The sequence below is a fragment of the Cetorhinus maximus genome, chromosome 9 (assembly GCF_964194155.1).
Source record: "Cetorhinus maximus chromosome 9, sCetMax3.hap1.1, whole genome shotgun sequence".
NCBI classification, from domain to species: Eukaryota; Metazoa; Chordata; class Chondrichthyes; order Lamniformes; family Cetorhinidae; genus Cetorhinus; species Cetorhinus maximus.
Window position 1 is genome coordinate 110,172,552 of NC_135887.1, and position 22,703 is coordinate 110,195,254.

The 22,703-nt window shown below is 45.1% G+C and overlaps 1 protein-coding gene across 1 annotated transcript in view; it reads right to left on the minus strand.

Annotated features, from left to right (window-relative positions):
* Positions 1–22,460, minus strand: part of LOC144684914 (ras association domain-containing protein 8-like) — a 73,639-nt gene extending 51,179 nt beyond the window's left edge. The window contains exon 1 of the mRNA XM_078549320.1: positions 22,431–22,460. The gene's annotated coding sequence lies outside the window, so the exon portion shown is untranslated. The remainder of the gene's footprint in view (positions 1–22,430) is intronic.
* Between the last annotated feature and the right edge of the window lie 243 nt (positions 22,461–22,703).

Consider the following 22,703-nt stretch of genomic DNA (forward strand, 5'->3'; position numbering starts at 1 on the left):
GTTTGTATGAAGATTTTTCTTCCCTTTCTTTGTCTCCATGAAAATATTTCATTGTAATCACAACAAAAGCTGCAGAGTGAATGGAACCCTTCCCCCACCCACTTGACTGAACTGTGAGACGGGTGGAGAGGGGGGGGGGGCGCATGGGGGAGAATTAGGGAAGGGCTGCACTCTGTTCCCACCACTTTGGTATTATTCCTCCTTTTGTCTGTGACCCTGTTCCACATTCTGCAAAAGCAGGTCAGTTTCACTGAGAGAAGGAAGGAACTGAGAATTGCATTAGGTCTTTGTATTTTATCATCATTCTGGGCATAGGAACCTGTTGGAGTGAAACCAGATAAGTAAGGTATGCATTGGAAACACATCACTCAGGAATGCTGGCTGGTGTGAGAGAGACTCCGAAATGATGATCTGAAGCTTGCGCTCAATCTCATTCATAACTCCCCTGCGAGCAGAGTGGGAAAGTGTGTTTAAAATGATCAAGGGTAAGAGTAGATACAGCAAAACTATTTCTTCTGCTGCGTGCGTAAAACAAGAGAGCATAATCTTAAAATCAGAGGTAGGCCCATTCAGGGATGCTGTCGGAAAGCACTTCGTCACACGAAAGGCAGTAGAAATTTGGAACCCTCTCCCCCTAAAAGTTGTGGAACCTGAGTGAATTTAGAGCTTTCAAGATGGGGACTGTTAAGATTTTTGTTGGGGTGGGTATTACAAAATACGGAACAAAATCAGGTAAATGGGGTTGGGGTATAGATCACCCCCAATAGCAAAATGGATTCAAGAAGGTGGTGAGCAATGGCAATTAGGGATGGGCAATGCGTGCTGGCCTAGCCAGCGATGCCCACATCCTGTGAGTGAATTTAAAAATGACTTACATTTATATTGCACCTTTAACGTAGTAAAACGTAAGATGAGGGCTAGGCCTTTATAGGAGCATTAGCAAACAAGATTTGACAACCAGCCACTTTAGGACGAGCGACCAAAAGCTTGATCAAAGAGGTAGGTTTTAAGGATTGTCTTAAAAGGAGGAAAGAGAAGTAGAGTCAGAGAGTCTTAGAGAGAGGGAATTCCAGAGCTTACGGCCGAGACAGCTGAAGGCACGACCACAAATGCAGGAGTGATCAAAACCGGGATTGCACTAAAGGCTGGAATTAGCAGAGAGCAGATATAGATAGGGTTGCAGGGCTGAAGGAGATTAAAGTAATAAAGGGGAGAGGCCATATGAGACATTTGAAAACAAAAGGATAAGAATTTTAAAGTTAAGCCATTGCTTAACCGGGGCTAATGTAGGTCAGTGAGCACAGGGATGACGGGTGAAAGAGTCTGGCTGCAAGTTAAGTCACGGGATGTTCTCAAGTTTACGGAGGGCAGAATGCAAGAGGCTGGCCAGGAGTGTTTTGGAACAGTCAAGTCTGGAGGCAACAAAGGCATGAACGAGGGTTCCAGCAGTAGATAAGCTAGAGTCAAGTGATGTTATGGAAGTGGAAATAGCCTGAGTGAAAATGCGGATATGTGGTCGGTAATACATTTCAGGGTCAAATATGACACCAAGGTTATGAACAGCCTGGGTCAGTCTCAGGCAGTTGCCAGGGAGAAGGATGGAGTCAGTCGATAGGGAGCAGAGTTACTGGTGGGAATTGAACACAATGGCATTTAGCGGAAGGAAGCTCTGCTCATTCAGTTAGCCTGCTTTTGTTCCTATATATGATCCAGTGTTTGGCACTGAGAAATAGAAACTAGAATGATTCCAGGTTCTGTGCAACAGGAGGTCTTTATAAAGACTTGATCTCAGTTAGGATTAAACATGATGCATTACAGCAAGTCTTCATGTCCTTGGGCGAGTGGGGAGAATCAGCCAAGATGCTGATCTATGAACCCTACATTTAACATGTGTGTGTGTGTGTGTGTGTATGTATATAGGAGAATGCAATGACTGGATGGGCATGGCCATGGGCGACTTTGGGCATCAGGGTGTGGCCTTTAAGTTTGATACACTGGTGAGGGACAGAAGTCAATGTAGATCAGTCAGGATGGAAGATTCATGGGATTGTGCAATTTTGTGTAGGGAAGGGGATTGGCAGAGGAATTTTGGACAAGTTGGACCTTCTGAAAGGAGGGGGTTTGGAAGCCATCAAAGGATGATGTCAGAGAAATTAAGACTGGAGGTGATGGAAAGCAGATATGAGTTTTTATGGGGACATCCTGGAAGCTTAGGTCTGGTGTGGTACAGGATAGGGATTAAGCACAGCCTGAAGGAGTTGCAGGGAAAGGGATGGACCTGGTAGTGTCGAGGAGCAGATTTGTAATATGAATATGGTTAACTAGATGAATCTCTGCCTTACCAAGTCTACTCAGGCAGTCTGAGCAGACAGGGGTGATCACGGGGAGTGATGGCGAGGCAGAGCTGAGCATTGCAGGAAATGTGATCCCCTGCCTCTACAGAGAATGTCACTGATGGGTTGCAGGTAGATGAGGAGAAGAGCTGGAGGGGCAAAGATGTGTCATGAAAAGGTCAGAGGAGAAACCAGCTGGCTGCATTGTGAGGGGAAGGGGAGTATTAAACACAACAGGGTGTCACAGAGAACGGGGTCATTCACCAACTGTGACAAAGCATTGGCTTTGCTGTGACAAAGAAACACTACATATTTAAACTAGTGATATATTATTAAAATGGAACAGGGCTGGTTGAGGGATTGATGACAGGGTCAGAGAATGTGTTGATCTTTCTGGAGCTCGTGATTGTTTTATTCCAAATTTCAGCAGTTCCAACCGAAGGCAAAATTGAACTTTGGACTTCTGTACGAATTGGACAATTTCTAGGAAATGGAAAAGAGAATTGGACTGGTTTCTGACTATTGGCTGCTTAATGCAAAACCAATCAGTTTCATTCTGCACTACCTAATCTGTTTCAACTTTAGTAATTGTCAAACGGTTCTTGATTTTTATACTTTATTTTGCTTTAATCTTCACTGATTTCAATTATCATCTTATGACAGATCATTGATCTCATTCATGTTGAAAATCCAATCAATTAATTTAATTTCCATAGAAAGACAATTAGGGTGACTTCTCTAACAGGTAATCCATCCCTTAATGCTATGGTTTATATAACCCAATGTATGTTAAATTGGAGGCAGAAAGATGTGGATTGAACCCACAGATAGTCCAGTTACTTAGGCGTTATCTCAAACCCCATCAGTTCAAGTAGCTCTTAAAGCATTAGTCAAAAATTGGCAGGAAGGTGCAGAGGAGATTCACCAGGATGTTGCCTGGCATGAAACATTTAAGTTATGAAGAGAGGTTGGATAGACTTGGGTTGTTTTCGTTGGAGCAGAGAAGACTGAGGGGTGACCTGATCGAGGTGTACAAGATTATGAAGGGCATGGACAGGGTGGATAGGGAGCAGCTGTTCCCCTTAGTTGAAGGGTAAATCACGAGGGGACATAAGTTCAAGGTGAGGGGCAGGAGGTTTAGTGGGGGGATGTGAGGAAAAACTTTTTCACCCAGAGGTCTGGAATGCACTGCCTGGAGGGTGGTGGAGGCAGGTTGCCTCACATCCTTTAAAAAGTATCTGGATGAGCACTTGGCACGTCATAACATTCAAGGCTATGGGCCAAGTGCTGGTAAATGGGATTAGGTAGGTAGGTCAGGTGTTTCTCATGTGTCAGTGCAGACTCGATGGGCTGAAGGGCCTCTTCTGCACTCTGTGATTCTAAAGAACTCACATTTCTATAGTGTCTTCCACAAGCTAAAGATGTCCCGAAGCTTTTCACATTGGACACTGTTGCAATGTAGGAAACATGGCAACTAATTTGCACCCAGCAGAGAGATATACAGATACTGTTGGAAAAGAGAGAGAGAGAGAGAGAGATCGAAACGGTGACTGAGAGAAACAGGGAGGAGAGAGACAGAAACAGAGGCAAATGTGAGGAGAGAGACAGAAAATGAGAACAATAGAGAGAGGGAGAGAGAGAGAGAGAGAGGTAGGAGGAGTGATTTGAGGAAGAGAGGGAGGTGGAGAATGGGAGAGATTCAGGGAGGGAATTCACAATGTGGGGCTGAAAACAAGCTCTCTCTCTCCACATTTCCAATTATTAAAAGAAATATGAAAAGGTTTAGTGCCATGGTTAGTTTTATTCCAAGTGATAGTTACATTCTGGGTATGGAACTAGGTCCAAGAGTTAAAATATTTTTGAATAAACCAGACTCCCTCCAATTAGCTGCCTTCCTTTCCTGAGGGTTTGGACTTGTGTTGGGTTATATCCATCCCAGTAATGATCTTCAGCGAATGGGAACCCTGCGATGCATCATGAGCTATCGCTACCTCTGCTAACAGTTACAGAATGCACGTGGCTTGCTCTAAGCTCAAAGCACATCTGGTCAGAAAAGTTGCAAAATCCATTTCCTCCCTTAAGAAATAAATTCAACTCGAGGGCATAACAACTCACTCCCAACAAACATGCTGAGCATTGCAAACTAATCCCACTGCTTCAGGTGTTTTAGCACATTCCTCTGTTGACTGGCCGCTTGCCAAATTCCTCAGCAGCATTTCACTTGGTACAAACTGGGGATGGTGAGCTGACAACTTCCATTCAGAAAGTTGACTGGTCTCCAAAGGCATTGTTCTGAATGATTTGCTGGGTTTGTAACATTGCAAGTGTTGCCAGAACATAATGCAAAAAGATCTTCTGCTGTTAAGATGCAGCTGGATTAAACTTGGACTGCACCTTTAAAAGGTAAGTCTAATAGTAGCTTGCACTTCCTGCTGCAATTAGGTTTTCATACCTCAATTTAAGGCTCCAATTCTCTAACTGGAATCCTGGGCAGCAGCCTGGTCACAACCTACAGATAACAGATAGGATTGCACTCCTCACTGTACTCAGTTTGCAGGTGGGATATTTTCCTACATTAAAGGCTCTATATGAATGCAAATTGTTGTTGATCCAATGTTGGTTGATCTCCTCCAATTGACCTTTATTTTTCATTTATTCCTGGGTTGCGAGTGTCACTGGCACGGACAGCATTTATTGCCCAACCCCAATTGCCTTTGACCAGGTGATGTTGAGCAGCCTTCCTGAACCTCTGCAGTCCACATGGCGCAGGAGTGAAATTCCAGGATTTTGAGCTAGTGACAGTGAAGGAACGGCACTATAGTTCCAAATTAGGATGGTGTTGGACTAGGAGGGGAACTTGCAAGTGGTGGTGTTCCCTTGTGTCTGCTGTCCTTGCCCTTCTCGGTGGTTGAGGTCGCAGGTTTGGACAGTGCTATCGAAAGGAGCCTTGATGAGTTGCTTGTCTCCTGTTGATTCACACTCACAAACCAATTGAATGGACATAGTCAATCTCCGGGAGATCTTTTTATTCATTCGTGTGATGCGAGTGTTGCTCGTCAGGCCAGCATTTATTGCCCATCCCTATTTGCCCATCCCTATTTGCCCTTGGGAAGGTGGTGATGAACGGCCTTCTTGAATCACTGCAAGCGCAGCAATTTGATCCCACTGAGGTCATTTCAGAGTCAACCACAATGCTGTGGGTCTGGAGTAACATATATAGGCCAGACTGGGTAACAACAGCAGATTTGCTTCCCTAAGAGGAGATTAGTGAACCTAATGGGTTTTTGCAACCAGTAGTCTTATGGTCATCATTACTGAGACTAGCTTTTTATTCCAGATTTATTTAATTGAATTTAAATTCCCACAGCTGCCTTGGTGGGATTTGAGCACTCGTTTCCAGGACATTAGTCCAGATCTCCAAATTACTAGTACAGTAATATTACCACCACACTATCACACCCATTGCAGTTACATATTACCAAGCCATGGCCATTTCTACTGGAGCAGATTCTGTAAACTAAGTGTGTCCAACAGCTCAATCTCTGTGCATTCCACAGGTTTCTAACACAGATTCACAAGGGGCTTCGCCTAAAGTTTAAATCCTTAGAGTGATCCAGCTCAAAAGCTAAACTATGTCTATTACACCCAGTTTAATGGTCCCAACTTCCCTGCCTCAGCCCAACTGCTGCTGAAGCCCTCATCTGTACCTTTGTCACCTCCAAATACACTGGCCCCCAGTCCAACAACATCTCTAATTTAAAATTGGCATCCTGGGGTTCAACTCCAACTATTGGTGAGACTGCACCTCGAATACTGTGTGCAGTTTTGGTCTTATTTAAGGAAGGACGTAAATGCATTGGAGGCGGTTCAAAGGAGATTAACTAGATTGATACCTGGAATGAGTGGGTTGTCTTATGAGGAAAGGTTGGACAGACTGGGCTTGTTTCCACTGGAGTTTAGAAGAGTGAGGGGTGATTTGATTGAAGTATACAAGATCCTGAATGGCCTTGACAAGGTGGATGTGGAAAGGATGTATCCTCTTGTGGGCGAGTCCAGAACTAGGGGACACTGTTTTAAAATTAAGAGTCACCCTTTTAGGACTGAGGTGAGGAGAATTTTTTTTCTCTTAGAGGGTTGTGCAACTTTGGAACTCTGCCTCAGAAGGCAGTGGAGGCAGGGTCATTGAATATCTTTAAAGGCCGAGGTGATTGATTCCCTTGCCTAACAAGGATCAAAGGTTATCGGGGGTAGATGGGAAAGTGGAAATCAAAACACAAAAGGATCAGCCATGATCTCATTGAATGGTGTAGCAGGCTCGAGGGGCTGAATGGTCTACTCTTGTTCCTATTTCTTATGTTATGCCCCTCCATTGCCTCGCCCCTCCTTATCGTGGTAACCTCCTTCAACCCCACAACCCTCAGATCTCTGCACTCCCCCAGTTCTGTCGTCAATTTTTAATCACTCCACCACTGGAGGCTATGCCTTCAGCTGTCTGAGTCCTAAGCTCTGGAATTTCATCCCTAAATCTCTACCGCGCTCTCCTCCTATAAGATACTCCTTAAAAAAAAACTTACCTCTTTGACCAAACTTTTATTTCCCCTCCAATCCTAATATCACTTTCTTTGACTGGGTGTTGATTTTTTTTGTGCGAAATAAACTTCCAAGAGGGCACTGGGATGTTTGTCTATGTTTGTAAGTGCATATTCTTCATTGAGCAAAGAGCATCAGCAAGGCTGGAGGAGTACACACAGATTAAAGCTGGAGAAGTAATTAGGAATCTCAATGTGACTGGAGGGGCAAAATTATTAAAGCTGTTTGCACTCAACAGGCAGCAGAATCCCCATGGTCTGGAGTGTCTCTGAGCCACATTAGCCCCCTCCAACCCGTGAAGGATCTCTCACCTCTGAACTACTCGCCATCTCTGTACAGCTCTCTTTTGGCACAAAATTCTAGTCCCAGCGAGATTGCTTTCAAACTGTGCACTGCCCTGTGTTACTGCCCAGAGCTTACTGAAATGCAAGACTTCCTTGCACAGAAATGTACAACATAGAAAGAGGCCATTCAGCACACTGATCCATGCAACGTTTATGCTCCACACAAGCGTCCTCCCTCCCAACTTTACCCTATAAACATAGCCTTCTATTCCTTTCTCCCTAATGCATTTATCCAGCTTCCCCTTAGACATATCTATACTATTCACTTCAACCACTTCCTGTATAGCGAGTTCCACATTTTAACCACTCGCTGAGTAAAGAAATTTCCCCTGAATTCCCCATTAAAAATTTAGTAGTGATCATCCTAAATTGATGACCTCTAGTTTTAGTCTCTTCCACAACAACTGGAAACATCCTTTTCTTACAATGGCACAATGCCCAGTTTAAGGGCAATAGGCCATGACCTTTCAACTTTCTTCTGTGCAACACTGAGACTGTCCCATGTGGCTTTGTTTGGAGGTTCTCAGTAATCCTGTGAAAATCTCGGACAAAGACAGGTTCTCACTATCCTATTGTTGGGCTTCCTCTCCATTCTTTCAGCTCCACAGCAGTGTCGGTGACAGTCAAACTTAATTCGCTTCCGCACATAAATTAAATTCACCCTGATGGCGCAAGGCTGAAATCTGGGCTGTGTTAACACCAAAACCTTATCTGAACCATTTCCCACATGTTGTCCAATCACCCTGTTACACTATATTCAAATCCCTCCATGGCCTCACCTCTCCTTATCTCTGCAATCTCCTCCAGCTTTCATCCTTTAAGATCTGTGTGCTCCTCCAGCTCTGTCCTCAAGCATCCCTGATTTTAATCATGCCTTCAGCTGCCTGGGCCCTAAGCACTGGGATTCCTTCCCCTCTCTTCCTTTAAAACACTCCTTAAAACCTCCATCTTTGACTAAGCTTTTGGCCACCTGCCCTAATGTCTCCTTATGAGGCTCGGTGTCAATTTTTCTTTTTGATAAAGCTCTGTGACATGTCTCGAGCGGTTTTTGTATGGCACCTTTTATGTAATAAAAGTTACTATTCTTGGAGGTTATATCTTGCATCAGTTGCTCTCTCAGACAGTGAGCATGGGTAAAAGATAAATATTTAAACATCTTCTATCAGCTAGTCTTACACGTCTCCTTTTACAAAGTGATACCAACACGCTACGTAGAAAATTACACAGGTTCATGAGATCTAACACTGGTCACGTGATATTCTTCACTTATCTCTTACCAGAGATACAAAGACTTACAAACGTAACAGGCTCATGACCACCAATACCTCTTCACATCCACCAAAACCTCACCGCGCTCACCGATATCTCCTGGTATCCACCAATACCTCACCTTTACAGTACCTCACTAATATCCATCAATACCTTCCAATATTTTACCAGTCTCTCACTATACCGGAATGATACCAGACTTAAAGGCTTAAATTATGGGGACAGGTTGCTCAGTATAGGCTTGTACTCTCGAGTTTAGAAGATTAAGTGGTAATCTAACTGAAGCGTTTAAAACGGTTAAAGAATTTGGTAGGGTGGTTAGAGAGAAACTATTTGCTCTCTTGGAGAGGGTCCAGATCAAGGGGACAGAACCTTAAAATTAGGGCCGGACTATTCAGGGGTGATGTCAGGAAAAGCTTCTTCACACAAAGGATAGTGGAAATCTGGAACTCTCTCCCCCAAAAAGCTGTTGAGGCTGAGGGTCAATGGGAACTTCAAAACAATTTTTTGTTGGGTTAAGGTATCAAGGGAAATGGATAAAAAATTGAGGTACAGATCAGCCATGATCTAATTGATTAGTGGGACAGGTTCAAGAGGCTGAATGGCTTCCTCCTGTTGTTAAAGTTCCAAAATTCATCAATATCTTACCATATCTCACCCATACTCCAACAATACGTCAACGTACGATGATGTATAAGCTAAGATTTGGGGGTCAAAGAGAAAACTCTCAAATTGGATGAAATTATGCTGGAAGTAAAAGGAAGATGTTTTTGGTTGTTCAAGGCCAATCATCTCAGCCCCAGGACATCCTGCAGGTGCTCCTTAGGGCAAACTCCCCAAGGAAGTCTTAACAAAGAAGATCATTGATGATCAGACAAGATCAACATGGTTTTACAAAAGGAAAATCGTATATGACAAATTAATTAGTTAGTTTTCTGAGGGTGTAACTAGTTGGGTAAAGAGGAACCAGTAAATGTAGTATATTTGGATTTCCAAAAGACATTCGATAATGTGCCATACAAAAGGTTAATATGCAAGATACCAGTTCTTGGAGTTGGACGTAATATATTAGCATGGGCAGAGGATTGGTTTATGGACAGGAAGCAAGTAGTTAAGGTTAAATGGAGCATGTACAGATTTGGCTAGCTGTGACTAGTGGTTTGCCACCTCAGCTGCATACAATCTATTCTCTGTCTAAGTCATTAATATAATGTACAGTATCCAAATTTAACTGATGATACAAAGTTAGGTGGGAATGCAGGCTGTGAGGAGGACCCAGAGGCTGCAAAGATATATAAGTACATTTTCAGAGAGACTTCATACAAGAAACACAAAGTTAGCATGCAGGTACAGCAAACAATTAGGAAGGCAAATAGCATTTTAGCCTTTATTGAAATGGGATTGGAGTACAAGAATAAGGAAGTCTTGCTATAATTGTACAGGGTTTTGGTGAGTTCACATCTAGAGTACAGTGTGCAGTTTTAGTCTCTGTATCGAAGGATGGACATTGTTGCCTTGGAGACAGGGCAGCGAAGATTCACAAGATTGGTTCTACGGATGAGAGGGTTGTCCCAGGATGAGGAGCTGAGTTAATTGAGCCTGTAATCTTTGAAGTTTAGAACAATGAGAGATTATCTCATTGAAATATGCAAGACTGGGTAGACAATGAGAGGTTATTTCCTCCATCTAGAACAATGAGGGCACAACCTCAGGGTAAGGGGTTGATCATTTAGGAATTGGATGAGGAGAAATTTCTTCACTCAGGAATGTTGAATCTTTGGAATTGTCTACTCTAAAGTGATTGTTAATTCTCCATTGTTGAATATATTTAAGACTGAGATCAACAGATTTTTGGCCACTCAGTGAATCAAGGGATATGGGGATCGAGCAGGAAAGTGGAGCTGAGGCAGATGATCAGCCATGTTAAAACTGAAAGGCAAAGCAGGCTTGAGGGGCTGAATGGTCTACTCCTGGCCACAGCTTCTCATGTTTCATGTTCCTAGAACCTTCCGCTCCTTCGTCAATGACCTGTCCTTCATCATTCTCCAGACAACCCAGGGCGGGAGGATCCTGATCACAAAAATTGGGAAAAAACTATTTCCAATGGTCAGTGATTCGGTAATTAGCTCAAATAAATAAACTCATCAGCAAAAGAACAAAGGGAGAGTTTGGAGAATTTTATTTGATGCAATGCAAGTCCTGAAACAAGTTTGCAATCGTCCACTCTGCCCATCAATGGCAGGCCGCATTTCCCACCATTGGGTATTGGGAACCTCACTGTAATACATCTGCAAGTAATTATAAGCCCAGCTCACCAGAATCATCCCCCCATGCTGGATCATCCGGGCACATAAGCAAAATGCACCTGGGGAGTTGCATTTCACTCAGGACTTCGAGGTTTGTTTGCCTACCTTGCTTTGGGCAGCGCTCAGTCATCAGCACAAGGCTTCGCAGGCAGCACCACATCACTTTTCGGGGGACTCACGGGCAGGTCTCTACCTGCCAGACCAGCCATAAGGCGGGGGTGGCTGTTTAACGGGCTGCAGGGCTAGGGCTTGCTTGGGGAGGGGGGAGAAATGGCCTCAGGCAAAATGAAGAAGCTGCAGGGTGAGGGCTGTACTGGGGAAGGCGGGGGTATTCCAGGGTGTGTGGGAGCACAAGTTGATCTGTGCAAGTGGCCTCAAGGTGGTGGGGGCTGACAAGGCAGTCTCCAGAGGAGATGAGGCCAGATGTGAGGGTGTGTGTGAGAGAGAGTGAGTGGTGTTGTCCCATGAGCTGGCAGTGAGTGAGATGCCAGTGAATGTGTGATGGGCTTGAGTGTATGAGTTTAGAATGATGAGATGGTTGCCATACCCTGGCTGCATGGATGAGATCATTCATCCTCTATCTGCATTGGATGGCCAACCTCTTCTGTGCAGCACTGGCACTGATCACCACTGCCATCACCAACCAAGCCAGAATGGTAATGTTGCTGCCCCTCCTGCAGCCAGAGCAGGGGTATTGGGGCAATATGGTGTGAAAACCCACCTTTGTGGCTGGCAGGTAAAACGTTCCTTTTCCCACCCGCTACCACACTTAGACCAAATCTGGGGCGATTCCGCCCATCGTCAGCTTTTAAAAGGAGAAGTGGATAAATATCTGAAACATAATATTTTTGAATTGTATGAGAAAGAGTAATGGACTTGGGACTAATTTTAATCAGAGAGCCAGCATGGCCACAATAGGCCAAATGGTCTCTTTCTGTGCTGTAAAATGCTATGGCTTGATGGTGACCTGATTGCTGGATTTTTTTTTTATTCATTCACAGCATGTGGGCATCGCTGGCTAGGCCAACATTTATTGCCCATCTCTAATTGCCTTTGAGAAGGTGGTGGTGAGTTGCCTTCATGAACACCTGCAGTCCATGTGGAGTAGGAACACCCATTGTGCTGTTAGGAAAGGTGAGAGACTTGGACGGGAACTTGACAGTGGTGGAGTTCCCGTGCATCTGCTGCCCTTATCACACAATAGGAAGATTTCACACACACCCACAATCTGCTTTGGCTCAATTCTAGTCACAACGGTGAGAGTTTTATATTGAACCAGTTCGGTAGTTTGAATTCTTTCCCTAAAGCTGCTTTCTACTTTGAGAGTCTGGACCACAACTGGTGGTCACCAACATGGGAGCCTCCAACAGCTCAGTGGCAGATCAGCCAGGGCTCGTTAAACTTCAACAGTCCCATTCTTTTCGGTTTTACTCTTAAGTTATAATAATCTGGACTGCGCTGCCTGGAAAGGCGATGGAAGCAGATTCAAGAGTAACTTTCAAGGGGGAGTTGGATAAATATTTGAGGGGAACAATTTACAGGAGAGCAGAGGAGTGGCTCAAATTGGATCAATTTTTTTTCATTCGTTCTTGGGACGTGGGCATCGCTGGCAAGGCCAACATTTGTTGCCCATCCCTAATTGCCCTAGAGGAGGTGGTGGTGAGCCACCATCCTGAGCCACTGAAAGTGTAGCAGTTCAGTACAACCGCGTGGCTTGCTAGGCCATTTCAAGGGGTCAACCACATTGCTGTGGGTCTGGAGTCACACATATAGGTTCAGGCTGCATAAAGGCAGCAGGTTTCCTTCCATAAACAACAACTTATATTTATATAGCATCTTTATCGTAATGAAACACCCAAAGGTGCTTCACAGGAGCATTATAAAACAAAGTAGGTAAGGAGGAGTACATAGCCAAGCCACATTAGACATATTAGGTCAGATGACCAAAAGCTGTCAAAAAGGTAGATTTTAAGGAGAATAGCAAGGTGGAGAGTCATGGTGAGGGGGTAAGATGGGTTTTTATGACAGTCTGGTAGCTTCATGGTCATCATTAGAGACTAGCTTTTTATTCCAGCTTTATTTAATTACTGAATTTAAATTCCCCAGCTGCTGTGGTGGGATTGAACACATGGCTTTGAATTAATAGATTACTAATCCAGTGACACAACCATTATGTTAGTATGCCCCTCTTTCAAAGAGTTGGTGTAGGAACGTGGCCCAAACAATTTCCTTCTGTGCTTTATTATTCTATGAGTCTCATTGGTGGCCGGTTTAAGTGTATCCGCCATGTTTTATGGGCTGTGTGAGGTCAGTACACTAGGAGCTGGTGATGTTGGCACATTTTTCACTCGGTACAAAAACAGCTTTGGTTGTAATTGGCAGTGCACCCCTCATCTGAGGCTAACCTTGACAAGACTCTTTTCATCCATTCCGTACTTGCCCAGATCACAGCCCAACAGCCAAGAACAAACATTAAAAAGGAACTAATTAAGCAACTTGCCAACTACAGATTAGTCGAGTCAGCAGACAAGCAGTAAAATCTATATCACGCTGTGTGAACCTAATAAAAACCACCACTAACAAACCAGCACTAAAACGTGCTGTGTGTTATTAAATTAACACTAAAATACAGAGTAACTTTGGCCTTTGGAGTTCAACAGACCTACAGTGCCTCAAAAATCGAACAGTAGCTAATTAAAAATACTTTCAGCTTTATGAAGAAATTCTGGAGGTACCTCCATTACACTGGGGAAAATTAACCTATTGGAGAGTTTAGAATCCAGTGTCAAACTGAACCCGACAGACCTCAGGAGGGAGTCAGGCCATAGCCCAAGGTCCGTGCTCAGTTAGCTGATCTCAACTAATACAGGCTTAGGGTGAGAAAATTGGTTAGTGGTCCTGGACAAAATGGGCAGAGACTAACATGAAATTATAAATCTCTCTGAGTGGGGTGAGATGTGACTGCGTGTGATCATGTGTGTGTGAGAGAGAGACAGAGAGTGTGTAACAGTGTGCGGTTGTGACTGTGGCTAGGAGATGGTGGGTGGAATCTTGCACCCTTCTCCATGGAGAGATTGGCAGAGAGAGGGGGGCATTTAATCAGACAGGGACCCCATTGCCCGCCTGCCTCCACCCCGATTAAGTCAGTGGTGGGAAGGTCCATGGACCACCTTACCGCTCCACCAATTGATGCCCTTAAATGGGCAATTAATTAATCCAGCAATAATCCAGGGTACTCACCATGCAGGGGGCAGAACAAGCAAACCTATTCAGCGTTTCTTGCAGTTTCCTGGGATTGGGGGAAGGTGTCGTTCAAAGACACTCAGTGCCTGATCGAAGGACCCAGCATCAGGGAGGGGAGGGGCCCACTGAGAGACACCCACCCTGTCCTTGCTACTGACTCCCCTCCCCAGTGACCTCCACCTGCCATCACTCGCCTCTGGCCTGGGATCCAGCGATGATCCTAGGCCTTGGGTGGGTGCTGTACTGGCAGCAGTCAGCACCTCCCTGCTGAAGCCGCTGTTCAATAGAACGGCCAGTCAATAGAAATGCTGCTGGTGTCTGATTGAGAACTATGTTGTATTGCTGGTTGGTCCTTTTTGAATGTTGAGAGGCTGGAGCTTTGGAAAGAGTTGTTTATAGCACTCTGGTTTCACTGCTGGTTAAATTCCAAATTCAGCCCCTAGACAGTGTCAACAACACCAGATTGATGCAACTGAATGGAATTTGGATGGAAACTTTTTTTTAATGCTGCTTCTGAGGCTCCATGGCAGGTCCCTATGAAGGCCAGGAAAACCAAACACTTCAACACTAGTTAGTGGACAATAATGCCTTCCAAAACAAACATTTAAGTAAAACTTCTCAGTACATGCACCATCTGGATGCAAAGCGAGTTTTGTTGACCATTGCCAAGTGTCACACCCACCTCTTAGCAGTTGCTATGTCAATGAGGGCACACCCATCAAGAGGCACCCTCCACTCTCAGTACTCCAAGCTCTTCTGCACAAGCCTGGCAGGACTCAACCAAAATCTACAAGACAGTCAAGGGTTATGGGGGCGCATGCAGGCAAGAAAGTGAAGTTAAGATCACAATCAATTCTGCCATGATCTTATTGAATGGCAGAGCAGGCTCAAGTAGCCAAAATGGCCTAATCATGTTCCTATTTCTTATGTTAAGATCCACACCATTTTTGATGCAGGCAGCTGGCTTTGACATCACAGGCACTGTAACCATGCATGGGCTGGAGGTGCTTTCCCTGCAGTTGTAGCATCAACAAATGCAGTCTTCATATGAAGCATTTAACAGAGGATATGGTCCTGTTACATAACCAGACCTATGTAACTTGAGTTTTCCCTATGTCCATTCACGTGTGAGCTTTGGCTGCCACTCGGATTTGAATCCTGTCATGAAGAGATATTAATGTCTATAATGTTACTGGAAATTATTTTTAAAAATACATTTTAGTGGGGTCTGTGTCTACGTGTGTTTGTGTGTGTGCATGTCTTAATTGGATTAAAGCCAGCTGGTCTAGAGGCTTTGATGTATAGAAAGAAGTAGGTTTGAAATGGTAATTAGATAAACATAGGGAAATTTAGAAACATAGGTGTCAAGGGGGCAATTTGCATTTTTAAATAAACTATTCAAAAGAATGGGTGAAATTGCACACCTAGCTAGAAGATGCCAAGCAATGTGTTTATTTTTTTCAGCTTACTAATAACATTGGTGGAGTCAAAGTATGTTACTGTTGGAAGAGGTAAAATGAAAAGCCTAGTGATACAATGTAAATTTTACATTGTAAGAGAAAGATATGCATAAAAGGAGAAAGGAGATTGTGTGTAAGGGGGAGGCATTTAAAAATTCAACAGGTGTGAGAAGCCTCAAACTGCTGTCTGCAAGGACCCACGGCTGAAAGAAACTCATTTTGAATGTGACTGTCCAGGCTGTGCTCTGCCAGGTGTCTCTTTAAATCTATGAGGTTTATTGTTGCCTTAATGGGGGTGTAACTGAGAGTCAGATTAATATGGGGATTTTTGTAGTTATTATAGCAGTAATTTTGTAGACATATATATATATGCTTACAATTTTTGTATTAATAAATGTTTAATTTAGTTTTATAAAAACCTCTTGAGACTTAGTGGCCTTATCAATACTGAATTCAAAGCCTGCTTCGAAACGTACAAATAGCAAAAACGGGTTATGACAGTTGCTTTAAGTTTCCCCCTGGGATTTGAACAACGCAGCCTTTACCATTAGCTGTGACATAATAATCCATTTCTATTTCCACCTTTTTCTCCACTTCTTTTCTCTTTAGCCCTCTGAGATCCTGCTCTTTTGTCCTGTCCCTCCTTTCACCTCTCCACTCTCAGGTACTCTGCCCTCCCAATTCTCTACCCCGACTCTTCATTACTTCATCCTCTCTTGCCATCGTCCAAGGCTCAACTCCCAGAGATAAACCTTCAGCGTTCCTGCCCTCAGCATTTCTCGGAGCCTTTCTTGCTATCCTCTGACAGGCTCATCGATGTGCAGGGTGCTGATTTATTATGAGCAGCAATTCCAATTACCCCAATCCCACTCTTTCATCGACCTTCCTGCCCACTGGTCATAATCTTGCCAATTTTCTTCCTGTCCAACTCACCCCTCCCACTGCTGACTGTGTCTTATCTGACCAGTAGATAAGCTCTCACTTCCAATCTATGCATCTCCCTCCACATGTCCATTCACTTGTGAAAAAAGGCCCTTACCATCCATGAACTTATTGTGGATGACTGCATCGACATCATGCCCTTAATGGAAACCTGGCTGAGGGGTGATGACACCTTCCCCCTAACTAAAACTTAACTGCCTTGGCTACATTTTCCACCACTTACCTTGCCCAGGCTGTGATGGTGATAGTGTGGTGCTTGTCACCAAATCTCACCTTGATCTGATCCTCTATTCCTTTGGCACTTTCTCCTCCTTTGAGCATCTCACCTTGTTCCATCCCTCTCATCTCTCATTTAAAAGCATTGTCATCTCCCACCATCCTAAGTACAATTAAAAAAAATTCTCCGAGATATCTTCCCTTAGCCTCTGCATCAATGGACTTCTCATTCTTGGTAACTTCAATTTCAATGTTGAGCACCCCCGATTTTAATCACTCTACAATTATGCCGCCAGCTGCCTGGGCCCTAAACTCTGGAATCTCCTCCCTAAACCCCTCCGCCCCTCTTTTGCTCTTTTAAGACACGCTTTAAAACCTCCCTCTTTGACCATACTTTTGGTCACCTGTACTAATATTACATTTCTATCTTTCTTTGGCTCTGATGAAAGGAAATCTCAGCCTGAAACGTTAACTCTGTTTCTCTCCACAGATGCTGGCTGACCGGCTGAGCAATTTTGTTTTTATTTCAGGTTTCCAGCACCCACAATATTTTGCTTTTCTAATGCCTCTTTACATGGCTTTAATAACACGTCAGTGGCATGCCTTGGAACATTTCATTGTGTCAAAGGCATTATATAATACAAGCTATAGTAAGTAATTAGCCATAGTCCACAAAGGACCATAGGCATCTCTCTCCATTAGAGAAAGACAATTGGCTATATATAGCTTGAGGGACACTTAAGGCAAGGTGAGAAGGCAGGCCTCCATGAATTACCACAGCTGATACCACGCCATTGCCATCATTCTGGATCATGCTCCAGCCATTGAGGCAACTGAGCCAAAATTATAGTAATCGTAAAACCGCCCAGGGCAATTCACAGGAGCAAAACTCAAGACAAAATTGTGACACCAAGGAGGTATTAGGATAGGTGACCAAAGGTTTGGTCAAGGAGGTATGTTTTAAAGAGGAGTGAGTGTGGAGAGACAGAGAGGTTCAAGTTGAGAGATTAGGAGCCCAGGCAGCTGAAGGCATGGCCGCCAATGTTAGAGTGATGGAATCGGGGATACACAAGAGGGCAGAATTGGAGTGTTGCTCCTTCATTTTGGAAACTTCAATTATCAAATATATTTTCACAATGCATTCCCCTCACCACAATTTAGGATGTACTCGGGAGATTCAATCTCAAGAGACTTGAGACAGACTCTCCTCACATCTCAGGGAATAATGAATTGAATCAATCCTTTGTGTCATTTCGAACATTGTGACAAAAAGACAGCAACAAAAGGAATCAGATTTGCTCCTCTAACTCTTAAGCACATGTCATTGTGACTAAACACGGGTGATGACTCAAACCTCCCACGCTGACACCTGATGCTATTTGTCTTCTGCCTAAAGAATGTTCACTTTGATCAAACAAGAGAAGATTCAGAGAGAGCTATTGTTCGAAACCCAAGCTGCTAACCTGCAGTACGCATTAAATCAGGAGCAGGCATTGTGTTTGAGATCAATAGGAGGTTCTGTTGACCTAAACACCCTGCAGTGCACAGATCTCAGCTGCTGATTAACCTGCTCCTTGATTTACCAATGGGTTTAGTGGGGATATATCTACTCGGCTTTTGGAAATGGTGTTTGAAATGAGAAGCCCTTGTGGTGCCGCATTATGTGCGATGGCAGGGAGGCCAGGTTTAACCAATAATGTTGGAGTTCCTATACTTAAGTTGAGAATCACTGGATTCCCACAAAAGAAATGAAAGCTAACTCCAGATTGTCAACTAGCCTTCAAGAACATGCGTTTATATACAGAAGTTTTAATATGCAGAATGTGAGGCTGGGAATTCTGTGGAGAATAACACATCTCCTGACTCCCCAAAGCCTGTCCACCGTTTACAAGGCACAGGTCTGGAGTGCGATGGAATACCTCCAACTTGCCTGGAAGAGTGCAGCTCCAACAACACTTGAGATGCTTGACACCATCCAGGACAAAGCAGCCCACTTGATTGGCACCCCTTCCACAAATATTCACTCCCTCCACCACTAACGCACAGTGGCAAAAGTGTGTACATCTACAAGGTACACTGCAGGAACTCACCAAGGCTCCTTCGACAGCAGCTTCCAAACCCACAACCTCTACCACCTAGAAGGCCAAGGGCAACAGACACAGGGAACACCACCACCTTCAACTTCCCCTCCAAGCCACACACTATCCTAACTTGGAACTATATCACCATTCCTTCATTGTCACTGGGTCGAAATCCTGACAACTTCCTCCCTAACTGCATTGTGGGGGTACCTACACCACATGGACTGCAGTGGTTTGAGAAGACGGCTTACCACTACCTTCTCAAGGGCAATTAGGGATGGGCAATTAGGGATGGGCAATTAGGGATGGGCAATAAATGCTGGCCGAGCCAGCAACACCCACATCCTGTGAAAGAATATATTAAAAAATATATCCCAAAGCATTTTACAGTGGTCAACTCTGGGTAGCAGACTTGCCTCTGAGCCAGAGGATTGTGGGTTCAAATGTCACTTGAAAAATTGAGCACAAAATCTCACTGACAGATTCAATATAGCACAAACAGAACACTGTCCTGTCGGCAGGGTCAGAACTGACGAAGTGCTACCTTGTTGGAGGTGTGACATCAAACCAAGACCTTGTCTGTCTTCTCAGATGGATGTAATAGATCCCACAGCCACTGTTTGAAGAGTAGGGGAGCTATCGCCAGTGTCCTATGATTAATACCTATCCCTCAACCAACATAAAAATGAAAAGACAGACTTGCATTTATATAGTACCTTTCACGACACAATGAAATAGATTATCTGATATCAAATTGCTGTTTCTGGGATCTTGCGCACAAATTGGCTCCCAAATTTCCTATAACAGTGACTACAATTTAAAAGTGCTTCATTGGCACAAAGGCTTTTTAAAAATTCATTCATGCAATGTGGGCGTCACCGGCTAGGCCAGCATTTATTGCCCATTCCTAATTGTTCTTGAGAAGGTGGTGAGCTGCCTTCTTGAACTACTACAGTTTGAAACAATTTTGTAGCTTGCTCAGCCATTTCAGAGGGCATTTAAGAGTCAACCACATTGCTGTGGGTCTAGAGTCACATGTAGACCAGACCAGGTAAGGACAGCAGATTTCCTTCCCTAAAGGACATTAGTGAATCAAATGGGTTTTTATGATAATCGACAATGGTTTCATGGTCATTATTAGATTTTTATTGAATTCAAATTCCATCATCTACCATGGTGGGATTCAAACCCAGGTTCCCAGAGCATTACCCTGGATCTCAAGATTACTAGTCCAGTGATAATACCACCACACCACTCTCTCCCCGCAACACTGGCCTAGCATCTTTCGCAAGTCCAGGAACCAGCAAAATTTCCCAGTGGCCGTTTTAATCAGCAAAACCACTGTCCTGAGGCAAAGGTGGGAAGAGGGGATCCTCTCACTGGATGCTTTTTAAAGCAGCCCCCTTTCTCAGGAAAGGTTGGAGGGGCCTGCTGTTTCCAAGGAGTGAAAGCAGACGTTGTACATCCCCCAACCCCAGATTCCACCCCCTTACTGCCGGAGGCCCCAACCAGAACAGCTCCTCACCCATTCCACCCACCACTGTAGGCAGCAGTCGTGGGCCGATGCGATCCCATCTAACTGGCCCCGATTTGACACCCTCAACACCCCAGATATTTTTAGAGCCTCACCATCAAACGCAAAGCCTTTCTTCACTAAGACTCTCAAGACAACTGGTCCCAGACTGTTTGTGGACAAAATATCGGGACCCTGTAATATGAGCCAGAAATTAGAAGGAATTCCACTCATAAAAAAAAACTGCTTTTTTTAAATAAGAGGACTGACGTGTTCTGAAGCAACTCAAATCTGAAATCAAAACATGGAAAGCGTGAGCTGTGCACTTTGGATGATCTTGAAAGAGCTGAACTCTAACCTCCAACCAAACGGAATGGGTGTTATTAGTGCTATTGTTGCTTTTCTTTAATTATCTTTCAGCCAGATATTCATCAGGGCATCATTTACAGACAGCAAGAGAAGGGCTGGAAATTTAATGGGGAAATATCAGCCTTTAACTGCTAAACACCTTCATGGGGAGCCAGGGTGAGAATATTTTTAATCAGAGAAGCTCCTGGACAATGTAATGAAAATATTATCACTTAATTGTTCTCTTATGACAAGGAACTATTTACCATATAATTCTAGTCCATTCCCTCAGCGGGAAAGAACATGTGCTTACATCGCACCTTTTTTTTATAATCAGTCATGGGATGTGGGCGTCACTGGCTAGGCAGGCATTTATTGCCCATCCCTAATTGCCCTTGCTCAGAGGGCAATTTCCAAAGATGTTTACAACATCTGGATGTTAAATAGAGGTCAACTCTTCCATGATGATCCAAATTGTGCAGCTCAGGCTTTCCATGTTTTGATTTCAGACAACCAATAACTTGTGAAATGTAGTCACCGTTGTAATGTACAAAATGTAGCAGTTCAATTTGTGCACAGTAAGCTCTCCCAAACAGCAATGAGGCAATGATAATCTGTTTTAGTGATGTTGATTGAAGCATAAATATTGGCCAGGACACTGTGGCGAACTCCCCTGTCTTTGGGGCTGTTTATGTCCACCTGAGAGACCCCATGCCCACGGACTGTGCCCCACCGAGAGACCCCATGCCCGCAGCACTGTGCCCCACCGAGAGACCCCATGCCCGCAGCACTGTGCCCCACCGAGAGACCCCATGCCCGCAGCACTGTGCCCCACCGAGAGACCCCATGCCCACGGCACTGTGCCCCACCGAGAGACCCCATGCCCGCGGCACTGTGCCCCACCGAGAGACCCCATGCCCGTGGCACTGTGCCCCACCGAGAGACCCCATGCCCATGGCACTGTGCCCCACCGAGAGACCCCATGCCCGCGGCACTGTGCCCCACCGAGAGACCCCATGCCCACGGCACTGTGCCCCACCGAGACCCCATGCCCGCGGCACTGTGCCCCACCGAGACCCCATGCCCGCAGCACTGTGCCCCACCGAGACCCCATGCCCACAGCACTGTGCCCCACCGAGACCCCATGCCCACGGCACTGTGCCCCACCGAGAGACCCCATGCCCACAGCACTGTGCCCCACCGAGAGACCCCATGCCCGCAGCACTGTGCCCCACCGAGAGACCCCACGCCCGCGGCACTGTGCCCCACCGAGAGACCCCACGCCCGCGGCACTGTGCCCCACCGAGAGACCCCACGCCCGCGGCACTGTGCCCCACCAAGAGACTCCACGCCCGCAGCACTGTGCCCCACCAAGAACCTGCACCTGTGGCGCTGTGTCCATGGGAGAGGGAGAGATTGGGAGTGGGAAAGATCTGGTAGATAAATTTGGCAGGCAATGCAATGAAATGAAATCACGAGAGCTTGCTCTGTATTGAAATGGTTAATAAAGGCCTGGCTTTCGGCTACAATAGACGGACATGTGTGAACTCTCCAAACCACGCCTGCACTCCAACAGGTGCCTGTTCCTTGCACAGCCAAGACATTTTACTTAGTTTTAACAGTTTCCAACTCGGTCAGTCCTCTTCCATCCCACACCCCCCCCCCCGCCCCCCATCCCATTCCACCTGATGCTGCCTGGACCTCCTTAACTGATCCACGACCGGGTCTATTCCCGGGACTGTCCGGCAGCAACCATTAGCAGACAAGACAGTGGGAGCTGCTTACCGTAGCGGGAGTCAGTGTGTGCAAACTTACCCTTTCCTTCCTTCCTCCCTCCCTCACTCACTCACTCCCTCCCTTCCTCACTCACTCACTCACTCACTTGTCCGGTGTCCAGTCCTGCGCTGAGCGTTAACCCTGCAGCCGTGGCCCTCTCGCCTCCACACTGGACGCTCTGCTCCCGGGAGGGGGGCTGGTGGCTGCAGCACGATGATTGCTAAGCTGCATCACGTCGCCTTGGTTACACACTTTATCCGCTTTCAGAGAGGAAGGTTAACC